The following is a 23,255-nucleotide window of genomic DNA, read 5'->3' as shown; positions in this document are numbered from 1 at the left end:
TTTTTAATTTTTACAGTTAAATAATAACAATAACTACAAAATTAAATGATAATTAATATTATAATAAAAATAATAATCAATGTATATATTAATTTTAAATAGATTTTGAATCATTAAAAAAAATAAAATATTAATATAATAATATTTAATAATTAATAAGTCAAACATATTCAAAGGAAGGCTCTCTCTCTTTATATATATATATATATATATATATATATATATATATATATATATATATATATATATATATATATATATATTTTTTATCGGGGATGTGGCTCAGATACATTACGCCCTTGTGACTGGATCAAGTCAGGCGGGCCTCCCTACATGTATTACACTAATATTTTGCATAGTGCATAAAATATAATTACTGAAAAATAATTAAAACAAAATTATTACCCTTTGGAAATTTTATTTTTATTGCATAGTACTATCCGTTACATTATTTTATTTTTATTTTTCATTTTTTAATTTAAAAAAAATGGAGAAAAACCCATCTTCTGGGAGTCATGCCGCTGATTTGAGGCCATGCAAATGCAAATTGTACGCGGAAGTTCTCTATACATATATCACTATTTCTCCATGGCCACTCCTTTAGCTTCCTCTCAAAATTTATCTGTCTTTCTCACCAAAAATCACTGTCGCTCAAAACAACTCTTTCTCCATACATTTCCCAATGGAGGCCAAACCAATCGGATTCATTATCGATACAATTTACAGAAATCTTTCATACCCACTATAGTTATTGAGCCCAATTCAAGGTTCTTGCCGATGGAGCCTCAAGAGACTTGCTCTATTCGAATTATTTCCACCAACTCCATGAGTTCAGATGGCACTGCTGCCTCTTCCACTCTTTCTCAATCTGTATGTATGATATCTTTAGTGTTTCTCTTTTCTTGGCAGTCTAGTATTGCAGGTTTCCTGAGGAAATTTAGCATAGGCTGGTCACTGAGGGAAAAGTTAAAACCAAATTTATTTATTTATTTTTACTTTATCAAGATAATTGAATATTTGAATTTAACAATAGGATAATTGAATTTTCAAGAAGATTTTTATTCAAAATTAAATTAGCAAGAGTAAAAAAAAAAAAAAAGGTTAAATTTTACTTTTGGAATTCAACCTGACTATTATAAGTAGTAGAAGTTGCAATTATTTTCATTTATTTCAATTAAATTCACACTTGAAACAAGTAAAGAATTGAATTTGATGTAATAAATGCATTTAATTAATATTTATTTTGTAATCCCAATAAATATTTAATTCAACTATATATATATATATATATATATATATATATATATATATATATATATATATATATATATATATTGATTAGTGTTATTATTTGAAATGATTATAATCATGATATTGATATTATTAAAATTACTATCATTATGGTTAGTCAAGGTCTAAGGATGAACTTTCAAATTTAGCTATGACTATGGCTAACATGTTGTAATTAAATAATATTGCAACCACAATAAAAAAAAAAGTTATAAACAAAATTTTCAATTAACTATAATATTTTGTGATTAATAAGCCAATTATTGACATCATTATTTAAAATTAATAGCTAAAATTTTCAATTGGATATAATATTTGTTGTACTAATGAGCCAATTATTGTCATAGTTATTAAAATTCAAGGCTATAATTTTGATTAACTATTGTATATTTGTTTTTGTGGAAAAACACTATGGTTAATAAGCTGGTTATTGCTATGGTTATTAAAACCTCAACTAATATTTTCAGTTAGATACTATATTTCTTTGAGGCTAATAGATTATATTCGATGGATTAGCTATTGCTACATGGATTTAAAATTCATAGCTAAAATATCGAATTAAGGAGAAGTGTAGAGTCAGCTATGCCATATTAAAATTCCATGTTCAATCTCAAAACCCAAGCGTTAAGGTTAGAGCCTTAGAGGTTCTAAGATGTTATCAAGCCTTAACCTCTTTTATATATTTTAAATGTGGCAATTTAATCACTAATAAAGATTTTTTTTTTCTTAACTTGTAAATAGTTAGAAAAGTGTTTATTTTGATGGCTATTGTTGTATATTAGTTACTATTTTTCATGTTTGCAACTAGGAATTGTAACTATAGATAGAATATGCTATAGTGTTTTCTTATCAACTTTGGTGTGTAATTTATTTTTGTTTGGTATATCATAAATTGGTTTTGTTTGGTTTATTAGGTGTTCCAAATTTTACATTTACTTGTTTCGCTTGGGATTATTCTTGCAACGGATAAGTTATTGAATAAGGCATTTGTAGCTGCTGTGGTAGGTGACAACCAGCGTAAAAATTTCGTCACACCTTATGATATGGATTCAAAAGATATAAACGTTGAGGCGTCCTCTACCAACAACGTGCTACATTGGAGCCCGGGTGTAGTGAGAAATATGCAAGGGTGTAGGGTGCTCACCGAAAGCGACGCGCCATGCAGGCGCCCGGGTGTGGTGTTAAGTGAGCAAGGGTTCCCACATCATGGACGAGTGTGGGTAAAGAAGTTAGTCCATAGGATAGATAGTAGAACAGATAGTGGAACAGAACACAAGATAGACATAGAAAATAATAAAAGATATCATAAAAGGAGACCAATTAGGAAGGAACAGGATAGGAGGAGGATCAGGGTTGGTACTTGGAATATTGGATCATTTACAGGAAAATTAATGGAGCTTGTGGATACCTTGGAAATGAGAAGGGTGAATATTGCTTGCATTCATGAGACTAAATGGGTAGGAGAGAAAAGTAATAAAGTGGGTAATTCAGAGGTTTACCGGAAAGGAGAGAAATAAGAATGGAGTGGGCATAATCATAGACAGGACATTGAAAGACGCTGTAGTAGCTGTGAAAGAGTAGGAGATAGAATTATACTAGTAAAGCTAGTACTAGAAGGAAAAATAATAAATATAGTTAGTGCTTATGCCCCACAAATTAGAAGTAAACAAAGATTTTGGGAAGATATGGATGATTAAATGCAAAGCATACCGAATGAAGAGAATATTTTCATTGATGGAGATTTGAATGGACATGTAGGAAGTGATAGGCAAGGCTATGAGAATGTTCATAGGGGTTTTGGTTTTGGAAGTCGAAATGAGAAGGGAAAAAGCATCCTGGATTTTGCTATGGCATACGACCTAATACTAGCAAATACCTACTTTATAAAAAGAGAGTCACATTTAGTGACTTTCAAAAGTGGGCAACATAGAAGCCAAATCGACTTCCTCTTAACCAGGAAGACAAATAGAGCTTTATGCAAGGATTGCAAGGTCATTCCAGAGAGGCTTTAACAAGTTAATATCGGTTAGTGGTCTTGGATGTCAAGTTTAGGAATAATTCAAGTAAGGTCAGAAGAAATAGTGTAGCTAGAACAAAGTGGTGGGAGTTCAAAAGAGTAAAGCAAGTGAAGTTCAAAAATGAGTTTCCCGAGTCCGAAGCATGGAAGCTGAATGTGGTGGCTAATGATATGTGGATACAGATGGCATCAAAGATTAGAGAAGTAGCTAGAAAAGTACTTGGAGAGTTTAAAGGACATGGACCACCCTCAAAAGAGAGATGGTGGTGGAATGAGGAAGTACAAAAGGCAGTGAATAGAAAAAGGAAATGGTATAAGAAATTACCTAAATGTGATAATAATGAGGCATATGAACAGTACAAGATAGCAAAGAAAGAGACAAAAAAGGCAGTTAGTCAAGCAAGAGCACAGGCCTTTGAAAAGTTATATGAGAAACTTGAAACTAAAGAAGGGGAGAAAGATATTTATAGATTAGCAAGGAGGAGAGAAAGGAAATGTCAAGATCTCAATCAAGTTAGGTCCATTAAGGATAAAGAAGGAAAAGTGTTGGTGAAAGATGAGGACATTAAAGAAAGATGCAGAAATTATTTTAATGATCTCTTTAATAATAGTCAAAATGGTAATAACGTGAATATAGACTATAGAATGATAGAAAAGAATGTGAATTATACTAGAAGTATTAGATCTTTAGAAGTAAAGGAAGCACTTAAGAGAATGAAAGTGGGTAAAGCCTGTGGACCTGATGGAATACCAATTGAAGTGTGGAAGTGTTTGGGAGATATGAGAGTGGCATGGTTAACTAAATTATTTAATAAGATTCTAAACTCAAAGAAAATGCCTGATAAATGGAGGAGAAGTATTTCAGTACCTATTTTTAAAAGAGAGACATACAGAGTTGCTCAAACTATAGGGGAATTAAACTCATGAGCCATACTATGAAGTTGTGGGAGAGAGTTGTGGAGCATCGACTACGTCATGATACTTCTATCTCTCTCAATCAATTTGGCTTCATGCCTAGTCGTTCAACTATGGAAGCGATCTTTCTTATTAGAAGCTTGATGGAGAAATATAGAGATGTAAAAAAAGATCTACACATAGTTTTTATTGATTTGGAGAAGGCTTATGATAGTGTTCCAAGAGATGTCCTATGGAGTGTGTTAGAACAAAAAAGGGTATCTATTAGGTACATACAAGTGTTGAAAGATATGTATGAAGGATCAACTACTATTATGCGCACAGTGGGAGGGGACACAAGAGATTTTCCGATCTCAATTGGATTACACCAAGGATCTATAGGAACGGAAGCGTGAAAAACACAAGTTTATACCATTGAATTCAAAAATTTTCACCTAGGGTCACATGCATCATGCAAGATTTATTTTTTATCTATTTGATTTCAATGATAAACAACATATTAAAACTCTTTTAATATGTTTTTGGATCTGTATTTGCCATTTAAGATTTTAAAATTAATCAGATTAATTTTAGAACCCTAGATTAAATCAAGAACGATTACACTAACCTCTTGATGCACTGCAGTGTATCTGCGCCTTTGAGATTCTTCTTCAGGACACCAGATGTTGTCCCTCTAGCTTGTCCACACCAAGAACACCTATGGCAGCCCTTGAATAGCTTCTAAAGCTTTTTCTATTAATTAGAAAATCAAGTTCTGCCTTTTAAGAGATTAAAGATGTAAACAGGACACTAGAAACAATTTCTAGTGTTCTTAATTCAAGAGATTGATGGCTAATCTCTTTGAATTGATAAGAGATGAAGAAGAAGAGATAAAACCCTCAAAGTGGCGTGACAAAGGAGTGTGGCTGCTGGTTTTCTTTTATTTTCTCATAACAACACTTAAATAGCTAGGTTGACACATTAAACCCTTGCCACATGTCACCCTTTGATTAGCTCTAGGTTTAAGTGACCCAATCACATTGTGCCAAGTGTCAAACCTATATTTAATCTTGATTTTAATCATCTTACATGATTAAAAAACATTTGGCAAGCTTATGTGTAATCCCATGTGTCACCATCTCATGGTGCCACGTGTCACACTGCAAAATGACCAAAATGCCCAGGTCTTAATTTTGAGTTCTCAACCCAAAATAATTATTTTTCTTCTTCTAATTAATTTATATCAAATATAAATTAATTAATTAATCTCTATTAATTAATTTCTCATTAATTAAATTCATATTTAAACACTTTAAATATAAATTTAATTTATATTACACATCCAATAATCTAGATTTGGTTTCAAGTCATGCTAGGGACTTTGCAATTTAATTGCAAACAAAACCTATTTAATTAATCAATTAAACTCTTTAATTAATTAATTAAATCATATTTAAATAGGTGATAACTTGTGTATGTGTGTGACTTACTAGGCTCATCACTAATTGGCAATGAGACATGATATCAACTCTTAATATCATCAGAACTCTTTCTTACCATAAATGATTTCTCTAAATCATTTTATGAACCTCATAGACCATGGTTAACACCTAGCATAGCATGCCATGGCCACCCAATTAGTAATAAGGTTTACCTTAAATGAACCTATAATCATATGTTACCATGCACTAGAATCTCTCATACAAAATCCCAACTCAAGCCGAGTCATGGTTTATGTCAAACTCCATTTGCTATGAATATTATGTTCTCTTTTAATTCCAGTTATTGATTAAAAGATTTTCTCATCGAAACTCTTTTCTCAATAAATCTATCTGTCTCCGCCAGAACTTGAAACATCAAGAACAATTAAATGAACATAGGATTTTATCTCTATTTACTTAGAGCAACAGATTCCATCATGATAAACACCTACAACCATATATAACTAGTAGGAGCCAACAGATGCCCATATACCCATACAGTACAAGTATGAAAGCAGATCAAACTCAAACTACCTATATACAAGATAATTGTGCTATCTCGAGTCTAAAGATTATATGCATCGATATGATTTATGACAAAACATTGACAAGAGTAAACTCCATGTGCTTGTCATAAGTGTCACTGTTCGCCTACTTATCATTTATAAGTGCCTATCAAGTTTGTTATATGGCATGAGACTCACCATTCCATCTTATTTATATCTCATATAAATAACTTGGGAACAAACATGAATACAATATTTCTGGATAAGTCATGTCCTTATTATGAAGTATCCTCGATTGTGAACCTATTTATGATACTTTGTGCTAGAAATATTGTCACTCATATTCTTAACAACTTAAGAATAATATTTCTAACAAAATATCAATGGACCTTTTCTATTACACATAAATATATTATATAAACGGAAAAGTGGAAATGCCTTTTATTAATAAAATATGTACAAGATACATAGTAAATGATATGCTCTAGGGCATACTAATAACAATCTCCCACTAGCACTAGAGCCATTCATTACAATACCTTAGACCCATCTTCTCAAGATGTCAGTCTAACTGAGCTTATGACAAAGGCTTAGTGAATGGATCAGCTGAATTTTTCAGCTGATGTTATTTTTCTGCATGACTATATCGCCTTGCCCAACTATATCTCTGATAATGTGATAATGCCTTTCTATGTGTTTGGATTTTGGGTGAGACCTTAGTTCCTTAGCCTGCATGACTGCTCCATTGTTGTCACAGTGTAATGGAACTGCTGACTCAATGGAAGGAACTACTGTAAGTTCTGTTACGAACTTTTTTATCCAAACAGCTTCCTTTGCAAAGATCTCGATGCAAGAATATACTCGACCTCTGTAGTGGAATCTGCAATGTGCTCGCTTGGAACTCTTCCAACTGACTGCACCTCCATTACAAATGAACACATATCCAGAGGTAGATTTTCTATCATCGATATCTGATTGGAAATCAGAATCAGTATAACCATCCAATTGCAAGTCTCCACCTCCATAAATCAATAATAAATCCTTAGTTCTTCTCAAGTACTTAAGAATATTCTTGACAGCTATCCAGTGTTCCAAACCTGGATTGGATTGATACCTGCTAGCCAAACTAACAGCATATGCGATATCCGGCCTAGTACACAACATTAAACTTCCAATAGCCGAAGCATATGGAATCCTGGCCATCTTATCTCTTTCTTCAGGTGTCTTTGGAGACATCTCTTTAGAAAGATGGATACCATGTCTCACTGGTAACAATCCTCTCTTGGAATCAAGCATGTTAAACCTCTTTAACATCTTTTCCAAGTATAGACTTTGGGATAAACCAATTATTCTTTTCGCTCTATCTCTATAGATGCGAATCCCAAGAATATAGGTTGCCTCCCCTAAGTCTTTCATAGAGAATGTATTTGACAACCATACCTTTATAGTCATCAACATACCTGTGTCATTACCCATCAATAGTATGTCATCCACATATAAGACAAGGAAAGTGATAGCACTGTTACTAACCTTCTTATATACACATGGCTCATCCTCATTTTTGATAAAACCAAAGGATTTAATGGCTTCATCAAAACGGATGTTCCAACTCCTCGAATCTTGTTTCAACCCATAAATGGATCGCTTTAGCTTGCATACCTTGGAACCATCTTGGGATTTAAATCCCTTAGGTTGTTCCATGAAAATGTTTTCTTCAATGTATCCATTGAGAATAGCTGTTTTGACATCCATCTGCCAAATCTCATAATCATAGTACGCAGTTATTGCTAATAAAATCCTAATTGATTTAAGCATGGCAACAGGCGAGAAAGTCTCCTCATAGTCGATTCCTTGCCTTTGGCGAAACCCTTTCGCTACTAGCTTTGCCTTATAGGTCTCTACCTTTCCATCAGAACTAATTTTCTTCTTGAAAACCCATTTGTTCCCTATAGGTATAATACCTTCAGGTGGGTCAACAAGATCCCAAACTTGATTCTTATACATGGAATCAATCTCGGATTTCATAGCTTCAATCCATTTTGAAGAGTCTATATCTGATATAGCTTCTTCATAGGTAAGTGGATCATCCCCATGATCTACTTCTTCATGAGTAGACAACTCTTGTTCTTCTTCATGAAGAAAACCATATCTCACTGGTGGGTGAGATACCCTGGTTGTTCTACGAGGAACAGCTGTAGATGTTTCATCAACGGGTATTGGTTGACTAGATGGATCTATATCCATCTGATCTGTTGATTGGTCAGAATCCTCCAATTCTAACTCTATTTGCCTTCCTTTGCCTCCTTCTTGAACAAACTATTGTTCAAGAACTGTGGCATCTCTACTTATCACAACCTTTTGTGAAGTAGGCAAATAAAATAATATCCAAAACTATCTTTTGGATATCCAACAAATCGACCTTTTTCTGATCTGGTCTCTAATTTATCAGTGTTCAGCTTTTTGATATAAGCTGGACAACCCCAAATCTTAACATGCTTAAGACTTGGTTTTCTTCCATGCCATATCTCATAAGGTGTGGAAGAAACTGATTTTGATGGAATCCTTTTCAGAATATACAAAGCTGATTCTAATGCAAATCCCCAAAAGAAGATTGGCATATCAGTATAGCTCATCATACTACGTACCATATCCAATAGAGTACGATTTCTCCTTTCAGATACACCATTTAGCTGTGGCGTTCCTGGAGGAGTCAGTTGAGAAACAATGCCATGCTCTCTCAAGTATTCATTAAATTCAGTACTCAAATATTCACCTCCACGATCTGATCGAAGAGCTTTAATACTCTTTCCTGTTTGATTTTCTACTTCAGATTTAAATTCTTTGAACTTTTCAAAGGATTCATGTTTGTATTTCATCAAATACAAATACCCAAAACTTGATTTATCATCAGTAAAGGTAATAAAATAATGAAAGCCCCCTCTAGCCATTTCTTTAAATGGACCACATACATCACTATGTATTAGCTTCAAAATATTTTTCAGCTCTTAGCCCTTGTCCAACAAAGGGTGATCTAGTCATTTTGCCCTGAAGGCAAGATTCACAAGTTGAAGTAGGCTCAGAGCCCAATGAGGATAAAATCCCCATTTTCTCCAGTTTTGCAATCCTATCTTCTGCAACATGACATAACCTTAAGTGCCAAATATATTTTGAACTTGAGTTGGTTTTCACCATGGCATTGCATTCATTTAGATTGCTATACTCTGGCCAGTGGAAACACTTTCTTACTGGCAATGGAAACACTTTCCTGTTGGTAATGGAAATACTTTCCTGTTGGCAGTGGAGACACTTTCCTTTGCCTTTATCAGCTTTAGTCTTCCTTTTCTGTTTAGCTATTTTCTTGGAAGGACCAGGAATCTGAGGTTTCTTTTTCTTATTGCCCTTCTTCTTGTTGGACTTTCCAGCATAAGAAGATGCAACCAAAGCTACCTCTTTTTCTTTATTGCCTGGCATATTCTTTTGGGCAATAACCAGCATGTTGAGTAAACCAGCTAAGGTGTATTCCTGTTTAGTCATATGGAAATTTGTCACAAAATTCCCAAAAGACTCAGGAAGGGACTGAAGGATCAAATCTGTCTGTAGTTGGAAATCCATGTTGAAGTCAAGATGTTCCAACTGCTTAATCAGCCGAATCATCTTGTGGACATGATCCCTAACATTCTGTCCCTCAGACATCCTCATACGGAATAGCTGTCTAGATATCTCATACCTAGCATTCCTGCTGTGCTCACCATACAACTCTTGTAGGTGAAGGAGGATCTCACTCGCACTCTGTATGTTCTCATGTTGCTTCTGTAACTCATTACTCATGGAAGCAAGCATGTAACACTTAGCTCTCATATCATGCTCCTTCCACTTGTCCAAAGTTTCATGTTCCTCTTGTGTGGCCTCTAGAGGTAAGGGACCAGGAACATTTGAATCTAGAACATATCCTATATGTTCAAGGTTCAGGACAAGTTTCAAATTTCTTAGCCAATCGCATGATTAGGTCCTGTCAACCTATTGTGATCAAGTATGCTTGCAAGGATATTGGATGGTGATGGTTGTTTTGTGCTCATTTTTATCAGAAAATTAACTGCAGAAAATAACCAGATTAATTAGTAAATGTATCATGTAATTAACCAAAATGATTATGGTCTTTTAATCAAATTGGTCCTCCCACTAACTTAGCGAATCCTATACTTCCAAAGTAGAAAACGGAAATCCTAGTTGGATGGATTTCTAGTGGGTGATTGAATTCTTATAATTCTATTGATCATCCTCAGGTACATCCATTATTGGAATTACAATAAACTATAAGTGAGCAACTCCTTGCCCATCACATCTCATGTGAGGTTCAATCTTTTACCTAGCCCCTAATGCTCAAAATCTCTGGTACATCCATTATTGACTTATCTTGCATTAGTTAAGTTGATCCCATTGAGCCAGTAATTATGCAAATAATTTTAATGTCCTCAGGTACATCCAATATTGGCCACTAAACCATTTACATATTTACAACATCTCATGCTTAACAATTATTCTTAAGAAAATCTCTTAAATTAATTGCATCTTATGCAACTATTTAAAATTTCTTAAAATAATTGCCTCAATGGAGAGTCTATGTTATAATTACTTTAATTATAGCATTTCTAACTTAATCATTTGTTTGGAAGATTTTATGGTCATTCTTATTACTATTAAGGTCTCACTTTGCACATTATCCATTTAGCATGCATATATCATATAATTGCATACATTCCCATACATCTCATGCATTCATGGATAAGCGAAATATGGTATGATCATGGACTTTCTAAGGATTCAATTGAGCCACCAAGAATTGAATCAGGGCATTCCTAGGTGCATTTCATTCATTCATTTTACAAGAGTTGCTGAAGGAGTACATAATCAACACTTGATCTTGAATTCCTCCCACTGGTCCCACCAATGCTCTTGACCTCCTTGAACTTCTTGCAATCCAGTATTATATAGTAATCCTTGGCATACCAAGGCGAATTTACAAGAACTTAAATAAATGAAATTACAACCCAAAAATTATTACAAACTTAATAATACATGCCCAAAATAAATTAAAATAAATTAATTAATTTACAATCCCAAAGAAACATAAAAGAAATAAATCCAATCACATTGGTCTTTTATAGTCCATGATCATCCATCATGCATATCACTATTTAACAATTAAATAAAACATACATACTTAAATTAAATTGAATATCTCATATTCAACTTAAAAATCCAGATTTGAATATGATTCAAATAAATTTAAAAATTCAGATTTGAATCTCATTCAAACAAATTTAAAAATTCAGATTTGAATCACATTCAAACAACTTTAAAAATTCAGATTTGAATCACATTCAAACATTTTTTAAAAAATCAGATTTGAATCACATTCAAATATTTTTTAAAAAAATCAGATCTGAATTTTATTCAATCAATTTTAAAAAATCAGATTTAAATATGATTCAAATAACTTTAAAAATTCAGATTTGAATCACATTCAAACGACTTTTAAAATTCAGATTTGAATCACATTCAAACAATTTTTAAAAATCTGATTTGAATCATAATTTAATTGTGTGATTAAAAATCCTAATTAAACATTTTAATTAGTCATATGATGAACCTTTCATCATGCAACAATTGCAGAATTTAATAACAACCATGCGCACCATGATCTTCCCAAGCCATGCGCACCATGTTGGAGTTCATCAAGCATGCCGCCACACCTTGCTTTGCAACCAGCAATAATCTCTTGATCTCATGATCAAACACACAATTAAATTATATAATCAACAATCTAAATGGCAAATATAGTGGCTCTGATACCAATTGTAGGAACGGAAGTGTGAAAAACACAAGTTTATACCATTGAATTCAAAAATTTTCACCTAGGGTCACATGCATCATGCAAGATTTATTTTTTATCTATTTGATTTCAATGATAAACAACATATTAAAACTCTTTTAATATGTTTTTGGATCTGTATTTGCCATTTAAGATTTTAAAATTAATCAGATTAATTTTAGAACCCTAGATTAAATCAAGAACGATTACACTAACCTCTTGATGCACTGCAGTGTATCTGCGCCTTTGAGATTCGTCTTCAGGACACTAGATGTTGTCCCTCTAGCTTGTCCACACCAAGAACACCTATGGCAGCCCTTGAATAGCTTCTAAAGCTTTTTCTATTAATTAGAAAATCAAGTTCTGCCTTTTAAGAGATTAAAGATGTAAACAGGACACTAGAAACAATTTCTAGTGTTCTTAATTCAAGAGATTGATGGCTAATCTCTTTGAATTGATAAGAGATGAAGAAGAAGAGATAAAACCCTCAAAGTGGCGTGACAAAGGAGTGTGGCTGCTGGTTTTCTTTTATTTTCTCATAACAACACTTAAATAGCTAGGTTAACACATTAAACCCTTGCCACATGTCACCCTTTGATTAGCTCTAGGTTTAAGTGACCCAATCACATTGTGCCAAGTGTCAAACCTATATTTAATCTTGATTTTAATCATCTTACATGATTAAAAAATATTTGGCAAGCTTATGTGTAATCCCATGTGTCACCATCTCATGGTGCAACGTGTCACACTACAAAATGACTAAAATGCCCCTGTGTCTTAATTTTGAGTTCTCAACCCAAAATAATTATTTTTCTTCTTCTAATTAATTTATATCAAATATAAATTAATTAATTAATCTCTATTAATTAATTTCTCATTAATTAAATTCATATTTAAACACTTTAAATATAAATTTAATTTATATTACACATCCAATAATCTAGATTTGGTTTCAAGTCATGCTAGGGACTTTGCAATTTAATTGCAAACCAAACCTATTTAATTAATCAATTAAACTCTTTAATTAATTAATTAAATCATATTTAAATAGGTGATAACTTGTGTATGTGTGTGACTTACTAGGCTCATCACTAATTGGAAATGAGACATGATATCAACTCTTAATATCATCAGAACTCTTTCTTACCATAAATGATTTCTCTAAATCATTTTATGAACCTCATAGACCATGGTTAACACCTAGCATAGCATGCCATGGCCACCCAATTAGTAATAAGGTTTACCTTAAATGAACCTATAATCATATGTTACCATGCACTAGAATCTCTCTGTTACAAAATCCCAACTCAAGCTGGAGTCATGGTTTATGTCAAACTCCATTTGCTATGAATATTATTTTCTCTTTTAATTCCAGTTATTGATTAAAAAGATTTTCTCATCAGAAACTCTTTTACAATAAATCTATCTGTCCCGCCAGAACTTGAAACATCAAGAACAATTAAATGAACATAGGATTTTATCTCTATTTACTTAGAGGAACAGATTCCATCTTGATCAACACCTACCTCCATATATAACTAGTAGGAGCCAACAGATGCCCATATACCCATACAGACAAGTATGAAAGCAAGATATCAAACTCAAACTACCTATATACAAGATAATTGTGCTATCTCAGGTCTAAAGATTATATGCACTGATATGATTTATGACAAAACATTGACAAGAGTAAACTCCATGTGCTTGTCATAAGTGTCACTGGTTCGGCCTACTTATCATTTATAAGTGCCTATCAAGTTTGTTATATGACATGAGACTCACCATTCCATCTTATTTATATCTCATATAAATAACTTGGGAACAAACATGAATACAATCTTTCTGGATAAGTCATGTCCTTATTATGAAGTATCCTCGATTGTGAACCTATTTATGATACTTTGTGCTAGAAATATTGTCACTCATATTCTTAACAACTTAAGAATAATATTTCTAACAAAATATCAATGGACATTTTCTATTACACATAAATATATTATATAAACGAAAAAGTGAAAATGCCTTTTATTAATAAAATATGTACAAGATACATACTAAATGATATGCTCTAGGGCATACTACTAACAGGATCAGCTATAAGCCCTTACCTTTTGACATTAGTTTTAGATGAATTGAAGAAACATATACAAGAGAGTATTCCTTGGTGCATGATGTTTGCGGATGATATTGTTCTGATAGATGAGACGCGAGAAGGAGTCAATAGAAAGCTAAAGTTTTGGAGAAGTACTCTAAAGTCAAAGGGCTTTAAGTTAAGTAGAACGAAAACAGAATACATGCATTGCAAGTTCAGTGAAGGCCAAACTGGTGATAGGGAAGGAGTTAGTTTGGATGGAGTGATACTGTCCCAAAGTAATCACTTTAAATATCTCGGCTCAATCCTTCAAGTAGATAGGGGATGTGAGGAGGATGTTAGTCATAGGATTAAAGCCGGATAGTTGAAGTAGAGATGTGCCACGAGAGTTTTATGTGATCGCAAGATTCCTAGTAAGTTGAAAGGAAAATTTTACCGTACAGCCATACGACCGACTATGTTATATGGTAGTGAGTGTTGGGCATTGAAGGAGTTGTATGCGTCTAAGATAAGAGTTGCAGAGATGAGAATGTTAAAGTGGATGAGTGGCCATACTAGACTAGATAAAGTCCGTAATGAGAGTATTAGAGAAAAAGTTTGAGTGGTACCAATTGAGGATAAGTTGAGAGAAGGGAGATTGAGGTGGTTTGGTCATGTAAAGCGTTGACATACGGAGGCTCCAGTTAGACAAGTAGAGCATATTAGATTAGAGGATAGAAAGAAAAAAAGGGGTAGACCTAAATTAATTTGGAGGAGAGTAGTACAACATAATCTAGAAGCATTACAAATTTCTGAGGATTTAACCCAAAATCGTTTAGAGTGGAGAAAGCGAATCTATATAGCCGACCCCAAATTTTTGGAATAAAGGCTTAGTTGAGTTGAGTTGAGTTGAGTTGAATTTTGCATATTCTCAGTTCTATTAATCCATGATTCTACGATTCCTGCTGCTACAACAAGCTTGATGAACTTCTTCCACCCAACACTTATGTTCATACAGACATGGCTTCCATTGTTCTATTTTCCATCATTAGTTGTTTTGCCTCTTTCTGTAAAAGATATCCCTGCAGCTTCAGGCGCCAAGATTTGCTTCCTCATTGGTAAAAAAAAATTTTTTTTTTTATTTACCTTTTCGATCTTTCAATTGTTTGGTTTGGAATTCCTTATTATTTTGGTTTGCAATAAATAAATAAGAGAATTTTTTATGCAATTTCCATCCTTGTAATTTCCCATTAGATATAGGTTGCTGTTAAGCTCACTTCTTCAATGTGTGTGCTCAGAGGGAGGGGGAAAAGTTTTCAATGAAATAATATTTTTTATGTTTTTCGATTGTTTGCAGCTGGAGGCTGGTTTGCTTCACTGTGTGTAGCAGGATTCAGAGCTATTGCTGGAAGGAAAATGGTGAAAACAGAAATGACAGATGCTGAGCCTATGGCAAAACCTTCTCCATTTTCTTCAATGGAAATATGGTCTTGGAGTGGGATCTTCCTTATATCATTTTTTGCTGCACTATTTTATCCAACTTCGCTGGGGACAGCTGCTCGGACGTGCCTGCCTTTTCTTCTAGCATCCACTGTGTTAGGCTACATGGTTGGTTCTGGTTAAAATTTCAATATTCTCATGTTAGAATATCTGCAATTTCCTCTTTATTAAATGAGATAGGAGGTGGGAAAAAGGATTCAACTCAAGTTCTTTCATGCTTTCTCCTAAAAAGTAACATCGTTGAGTGTTGCTCTCTTGCAATTAGCAGATACATGCTTACATTTAACAAGATTAGAAAAGAGAAAAAAAATATGTGTCATTCTTTAATTATCATTTGCAACTAATGAATTGCTGTTATTAGTTCATTCTCTCTTTTGGTTTTCCATCCTATTATTTGTTGTACACTTTCTGCAGAATTAGCAGCAGTGGCTTTTTGATATCTTTCTCGATCTGGACTTGATCCTGTTCTAGGTACTTAACTTTTGTTGAACAAACAGTCCATTGGTGTTGCAAAAACAAGGGGAATCAAAACTTATAAATATAAGAGACCAATATAGCCATGCAATCAACAAGCTAGGTTATTATCATGTTCAAATCAGTAAAATTCTCCTCTGATGATGAAGGTGAATTGTATGCAAGTTAAGATGTGGTAACTCAAGATCTATGGAGAGATATCTTCTTAATTAGAAATGAAGGTAAAGAAAATATATTCACTGAATCCAAATGAAGGTATTTTAGATTTCATAAATTTCAAAGACAAATACCTTTTAATAAAAAAATTATTTTATTGTTACTATAGGATCTAATAACTTCTGGGCTAACTAAGTCATTACCAATATTTTCTGAACGAGTATTGAAGATTCAGTTTATTATGAACACAAGATACAATATGTATGATGGGACCCACTTATTTTACATATGAGTCTTACATATTTTTGTGTTGAATTCATGGTAAACTGGATTTTGGTAAGAAAAATCCAAAAAAACTAAGACTGTAAGTGTCCATTTCATTAGATTTTTTTTTTCTCCTCAAGCTTTACCACCTTTATCCTTTTTTTTTTTTCGGAGAAAGCCACCTTTATACTTGATTCATCTTACTTATTGTTTGTGCTTCTTCCCTTGTGCATAGGATATTATCTTACAAAAGTGTCTTCTAATCCTGGAGCCGATGATATACTGATGGGATTTTTGGGTTCTGTTATTCTTTCTTTTGCCTTCTCAATGTTCAAGCAAAGAAAGGTAAGTACTTTGTTTTCAGTGAATGTGTTAAGATTTTAATATAATTAGTTGGAATTATATTAGGCAAGGTTCCTGCAAAGTTATGTTCATTATCAGAATGATATTTTGTAGCCTTTTAAGTAATGGAAGAAAATATATCAGAAACTCAATATGACCAACAAAAAATAAGCAGTGAACATCCTGAGACTTGTTGACCATTGTGCATTGCATTGCATGATCCAAAGGAAATTTGATTGGCCACTTTGTCTCTAGATTGTTCATTGCATTGCATTGCATGTTCAAATCAATGTAACTCTCATATAATGTTATTTTATGCAAACTGTCATCATACAATGTCCTAAATTATGAATCAGTATTGTCTTGAAAGGTAAACTCTGTTGCATGCTTTTGCAGCTAGTCAAGAGACATGCGGCTGAGATTTTCACATCTGTCATTCTTTCAACAATTTTCTCATTATATTCAACTGATCTTATTGGACTTCTTGTTGGGTTAGAACCAACTTGACTGTTTCTATTCTGCCCAGATGTATTACTGTTGCATTAGCTCTCAGCATAGTATCATTATTTGAAGGTACAAAGATATTTAAAATGCTGCAGCAACTATCATGCATTCTATATTATTAGCAGTGGCCAACCATCTAGGCTGGTTCCAGTTCAGGGTTCAGAAGATCTGAAATCAGACCACAGAGCCCCCTTTGATTCTGTTTCTGATTCTAGTTTTGGTTTCAATTCAATCTCAATTCCATTTTAGTTTGGTCCAGTTTTGATCAAATTCAACCATTGAATTTTTTTAAAATGTTTTTATTTTTTAGAAAAGGAAAAGTTCCAGTTAGGGTTTGGAGCTGGACCAACTGATTTGGTCGAATTCAAGATCGAATTTTGATTAATCCGGTCTTAATCAATTTCGTTCTATTTTTAATTCTGAGTTAAACCAATCTAATATTGAACTGGACTGCGGCCACCTATATATATAAGGATCATATTTGATAGCTATATTATGAAATATGGGATTCATACCAGCATCATTTAATGAAAATGACATGAAAAATTTTCTCTCTTAAATATCAAAGCACAAGTGTATTATTTAGGAATGTATCCAATTTTAATTTCTTTTAGAATTTCAATTTTGCAATGTTTAGAACACCATTCAATGTAAAATTTAAATTTCAATCAATCAGAACATCTTTGAGCGAATCATTTCAAATGTTGTTTGCAGGCTGTAACTCATCCATTACAGCAGCCGTAGTTGTAGTAACTGGTCTTATTGGAGCAAACTTTGTGCAAACAACAGTTGATAAATCATTCACTACTTATTAGCCTTTATCTTACTGTTTTATGTGGCAATGAAGGACACTATTGTGCACACTCCTACTGTTGTTTCTTCAGTTGCATTTCATGCATGGTATCCTCTCTTTGTCAATAGGCTTGTGAAACCTAGTCACCTTGTCACCTACCCCTTTATAAGAGTAGGGAATAGTTATACCTGACCCCAACAACTCTTGGGCCTTGTGAACATTATCTTCATTTAGCATTGCAGTTACATTTTAAACCCTCAAGTTTTGCACTGGAGGCTGTCTCTCTTGCTTTTTAAGAGGTTGGCATCTCTACACCACTAGCATGATGCCTTGCGGTGTGTGTTCAACTCCCTGGAATATCTGCTGCATAGCCTTTCTAATTTCACCCTATCTTAGGCTTTCTACCTCTTCTTTCAGTTTACTTTGTTCACCTTGCTCAAAGCTATGCTCTGGTTACCTCTCTAATTAACTTTGTGCTTTTCCTAATTTGATAGTCACACCAAGTGATTGCACCCTTTTCATGGTCTCTATCAGGTCATGCACATCACACACATACTTATTATTGATCCTCGGACCACTTTAACTTGCACCACCTCTACTGTTCATACCCTTCATCTTGCTAAACTTGAGTCTTAATTATTATGACTTCTATTTTTATACTCCGCCTGTCCTTTGGTGCTTAAGGAACAATTATCATTGTCTCATCACTTATCACTACTGTCCTTTCCTCAGCTGAATGAGTACTCTCATCCTATACAACAAGAAGCTGAGAAGGAACTCAAGGAAAAACATTCATACATTCTTCACTTGTTGTCCCTTCCTCTCTACTTAGGTTGATGGCTATCCCCTTTACCATTTAATGGAGGGGTACTTAATGATTCTTTTGTCTATTGCTATCCCCTATAGTCAACGTTTAGGGTATTAGGTGTCTAAAGCTCTTCATTAAGCTCTAAGGCTCTACATCTATAAGGACATCTATCATTTGTAGTATCCATCATAGGGTACCAAAACCCCTCACTATGTGCCAAGATTGCACAGTTGTTAGAACAATTGCCCCTGTTGGAACCTCTATCCTAAGGTAATGAAGCCTTTTAATAGGCTTTACAGCTTTACTTTTATCATAACCTTTCGCCATCTTCTACTTTTTCCTTGTAACTCTCACCTTTATTGAGGTATCAGAGCCATTCACTCTCTAAACATAGGGGGTGAGCATTCAGTTAACTAAATCAAATTGAATTGAGTTTTGAGCTAATTGGAATTTTAACTGACTCTATTTATATTAATTAAACTAAATCAAAATTGAGAAAAAACTGAACCTAATCAAAATTGAAAATATTTTATCGGTTATCAGTTTTAACTGAATTAACTGAAAAAATATAGTATATGATTTATATTATTAATTAATTGATAATATATTAATAAAAATACATTTTTAATCATTTTTTATTTATAAAAATAATAAATATGATTTATTATTAATCAAAATATAATTAAGATATTAATTAATATAAATTTAGTTATTTTGGTTATCAAATCGAAGCTAATCGAACTGATAACAAAAAATTTTTGGAGTTAATAATCGAAAATCAAACCAAACTAAACCTTTACCAAAATAACTTAATTTCATTAGTTCGGTTTAGTTATTTGGTTATAACTGAATAATGCACATCCTTATTTAAACATATGGCTATTCTGTCTAACGGGGGGGAGAGGGATATCGTTTCTTTTGTTATGAACACTACTCATAACCTTCTGTCTCTCAAGAGAAGAACATAACTATGCTCTATAACCTTGTACATGTTCTAACTCTTTACTACTTTTTATCTCTTTTCCTTACTCAAGGGTGACAACTTCTAATTTTCCTTGAATTTACAAGAAGAAAATGGAGAAGATGGTGGAAGCTTGGGTTGGGAGAAGAAGAACACTTTCTTCATCTTCCTCCTTTAGTGGCAAGAGTAAAGAATGAGCATTAACTACCCCAAGCTTCTATAGTAAGCTTTTATAAAGCTTGGATAAATTGGAGCCATTTGTCTACATCTTAAAATATCACGGCCACATGTCTCTTTCTCAAAGAGACATATGTGCAAGCCATCTACCAAGCCATTTTAGCCACTTGAGCCATTTGAGCCTTTTGACTTCATAAGCCAACAATCAAGTCAAGCCCAAAACCACCTTTTTTTTTTGTAGAGACAACCCACTAAGCCATATTAGTTAATGGGCTTAAATCTCATACCCATGTAGAGAAGATCCACTATCTTTTAATAAAGTGGACTTGGGCCTCTCCTTCAAATTTATGACCAACATAAATTGCACCTAAATTAAAACTCTTTTAATTTCTTGCCCATATTTAACACTTTAAATACAAGGCTATTATTCATCTTATGGGCACTTGGCCTTTAAACCATTTTTGTCTAATGACTCACCAATTTATATCTTATATAAATTAAGTCATTAATTTCATTTACCCATTTACATTGAATTTAGTTTAAGTCATGCTAGGTATTTTGTAATTTAATTGCAAACCTAATCATTAATTTAATTAATCAATTCAACTATTTAATTAATTAATCAAATTAATATTATCTTGATCACTTAATTTCTATTATGTGTGACTTCCTAGATTGACAATAAGAATATGATATAACTCTTTAATATTATTAATTATTCGTAATATTCTTAATTTAGTGATTTTTATGTTCATTATTAGTTATAAATATTTTAAGACTTATTTTAGTTGCTCAAGTAACCTATACAAGTTGATTGGACTGGATAAATGGGTAAAATGGCACTGGGTATCAAGTATCTAAGACCGTCACACCATCAGTCACATAGTGTATGCCAGGTGTGTAACAGAACGGCTAATAAGCCATAATAATTATCGAGCATAAAGCCAAGTATATTATGAATAGCAAAATGGCCATGGGCCATAATATCACAAAATGGCATAAAGCAATAGGCAGTACTGCAATTGAAATCCTATTGGCATGCCAAACTATCCAAACCAATCATTTTAGGCATATTAGGGCATATTGACAAAGTTAAGTATTTGGTTCTTTGCATTTGAAATTATGGTAGTTATTATTCATATTACTATTTATGCAAAAATATTGACTTTTTCAATAATAATAGGTATGTAAATTCTAATTACACTATAATACCACATTTTAGATTTTACATTTGTTGACATTGGTTGCCAATTTCAATTTAAAGCTCATTGGAAGTTATTTCAAATTTTCAAATTTAGTCACTTATATTTATTGTTCTATTAGACCAATCTACAGTGGGAATTTAGCTAAACTTTCTCCATCAAAGTTGTTCTTTAATGTGTCTATTTTAATTTTCTTTTTTAATCACTTCATTTGGAGTTTTGTAACTCAAGTTATGGTATTTTTACCATAACTGGCCGGATTGGTCCATTCCTAGATTTTCTAGGCAAATTTGTTTCTAGCAGTTTTGATAACCTAATGTTGGTTAACAATTTGAATTGGTTAGGTTTAGAATTTGGATTTCTATTCTTCATGAAAGTTGTTCTACTATGTCTAAGCTTTTCATGAGTTCAAAAATCAGGTCATTTGGATCTCTCTACACAAAGTTATGGCCATTTGAACAAATACTGTTCATTTTGTCATTTTTCCAGTTCAGAATTGGGATATCCAGACTTAGGCAAATTTTAAGTCACTTTAAGTTAGTTTCTGGGCAGCGTCTCTTCATAAAAAATGTGGCATTATGTCCCTAGTTTCACCTCCAATTAGCCTTACACCAATTAAAGCTACACAAGTCAACTTATGGCAATCCAAACTCACTGGACTCAAGATATAGAATTTTCAGCAAAAGGGGTAACTTACCCAATCCAAAATTCATTGCCACAATTAACTTCATTTTAAGGTCATACCATATAAATTGGTCACTAATTGACCATTAGAACTCCAATTAAACATCAAAGCACAAAATCCCCAATTTATTCAAAAACCTTATTGATCATAATCTCAATCTCATGCAAACTCATATAATTTTAACTCTAATTCATATATACACATCAATTGACATTAGTATACAAATTTAATTGTATCTAAACTACCAAAAACCTAACCCTCTCAAGTGGACCGAATTTTAAGATTTTCCAAAGTATACTAATTTCCTCAATTTTTAAATGAATTCTTACATAGTTTAACTTGATTTTTTTCAATAATCAAAGAAGAGAGAGATGAAATAGCATTAACCTCTTTTGAAGGATGTCCAAGCTTCCCTAACTTCAAGTTTTTCCTCTCCTTTTTGCTCCCAAATCCTTAATCAAGGTCTAGGGATAAATTTTTGTGTTGGGACTTAGGGAAATTATGGAAGAAAACTAGTTGAATTTGAGCTTAAGAGGTGTAAAAATGGTGGGGAGAAAACTTCTGTGGGGTTTGGCCATTTGGGTGAGGGAAGAAGATGATGATTTTTTTTTTATTTAATTTATTTTTCTTTGCCCTTTTTACTTGTGCTTATCTCATTGTGATTGGTTAGAAAATTTTTAATGATGTCATTCTTACATAGTGCTTATGTAATAATTCCATTTAATTTCATTTATGTTTTATGTTTCTTTCTTCTTTCTTTACTTATTTTTAATTAAATTTTTAGCAATATTTATTCATATTTTAGGACATGGATCTCACTTACTTAAATGGACAAGTTAGTCAAAAATTATTTCTGAAGGTGAAATGACCAAAATGCCCTTCATTTAGCTTACTGAGTTAAAATTATTTGTACCGCTATTAAAATTTTTTTTAGCATTTTCTTGGTATTCTATTGTCATCTAAGCCTCAATAATTCTTCACTGGAGTCCCAAAATTAAACTATTTATGACTCCTCACTCTAGTTTAAATATAGTTCCAAACATTCTGACTGTCCGGACAGACATTAGTCATCGGAACAGACGTTATAGCTCTTCCCCTCTAACAAAAATTTCGTCCTCAAAATTTACCTGATACAAATAGTTGAGGGAACTATTACCTCATCATCTCTTCACTTTCCCAGATTGCCGCTTCAGTGTTGTGGTGCCTCCAAAACACTTTTACCAATGGAATCTGCTTGTTCCTCAATTCCTTTACTTCC

General features: G+C 33.0%; 1 pseudogene; it reads left to right on the top strand.

Annotated features, from left to right (window-relative positions):
* Positions 1-534: 534 nt before the first annotated feature.
* On the top strand, positions 535-17,756 carry LOC110644052 (plastidal glycolate/glycerate translocator 1, chloroplastic-like; annotated as a pseudogene).
* Positions 17,757-23,255: the final 5,499 nt, after the last annotated feature.

This window comes from Hevea brasiliensis, chromosome 18, assembly GCF_030052815.1.
Source record: "Hevea brasiliensis isolate MT/VB/25A 57/8 chromosome 18, ASM3005281v1, whole genome shotgun sequence".
In the NCBI taxonomy this organism is placed as follows: domain Eukaryota; kingdom Viridiplantae; phylum Streptophyta; class Magnoliopsida; order Malpighiales; family Euphorbiaceae; genus Hevea; species Hevea brasiliensis.
The sequence above is the reverse complement of the archived record's forward strand: the minus strand, read 5'-3'. Positions and strand labels throughout refer to the sequence as shown.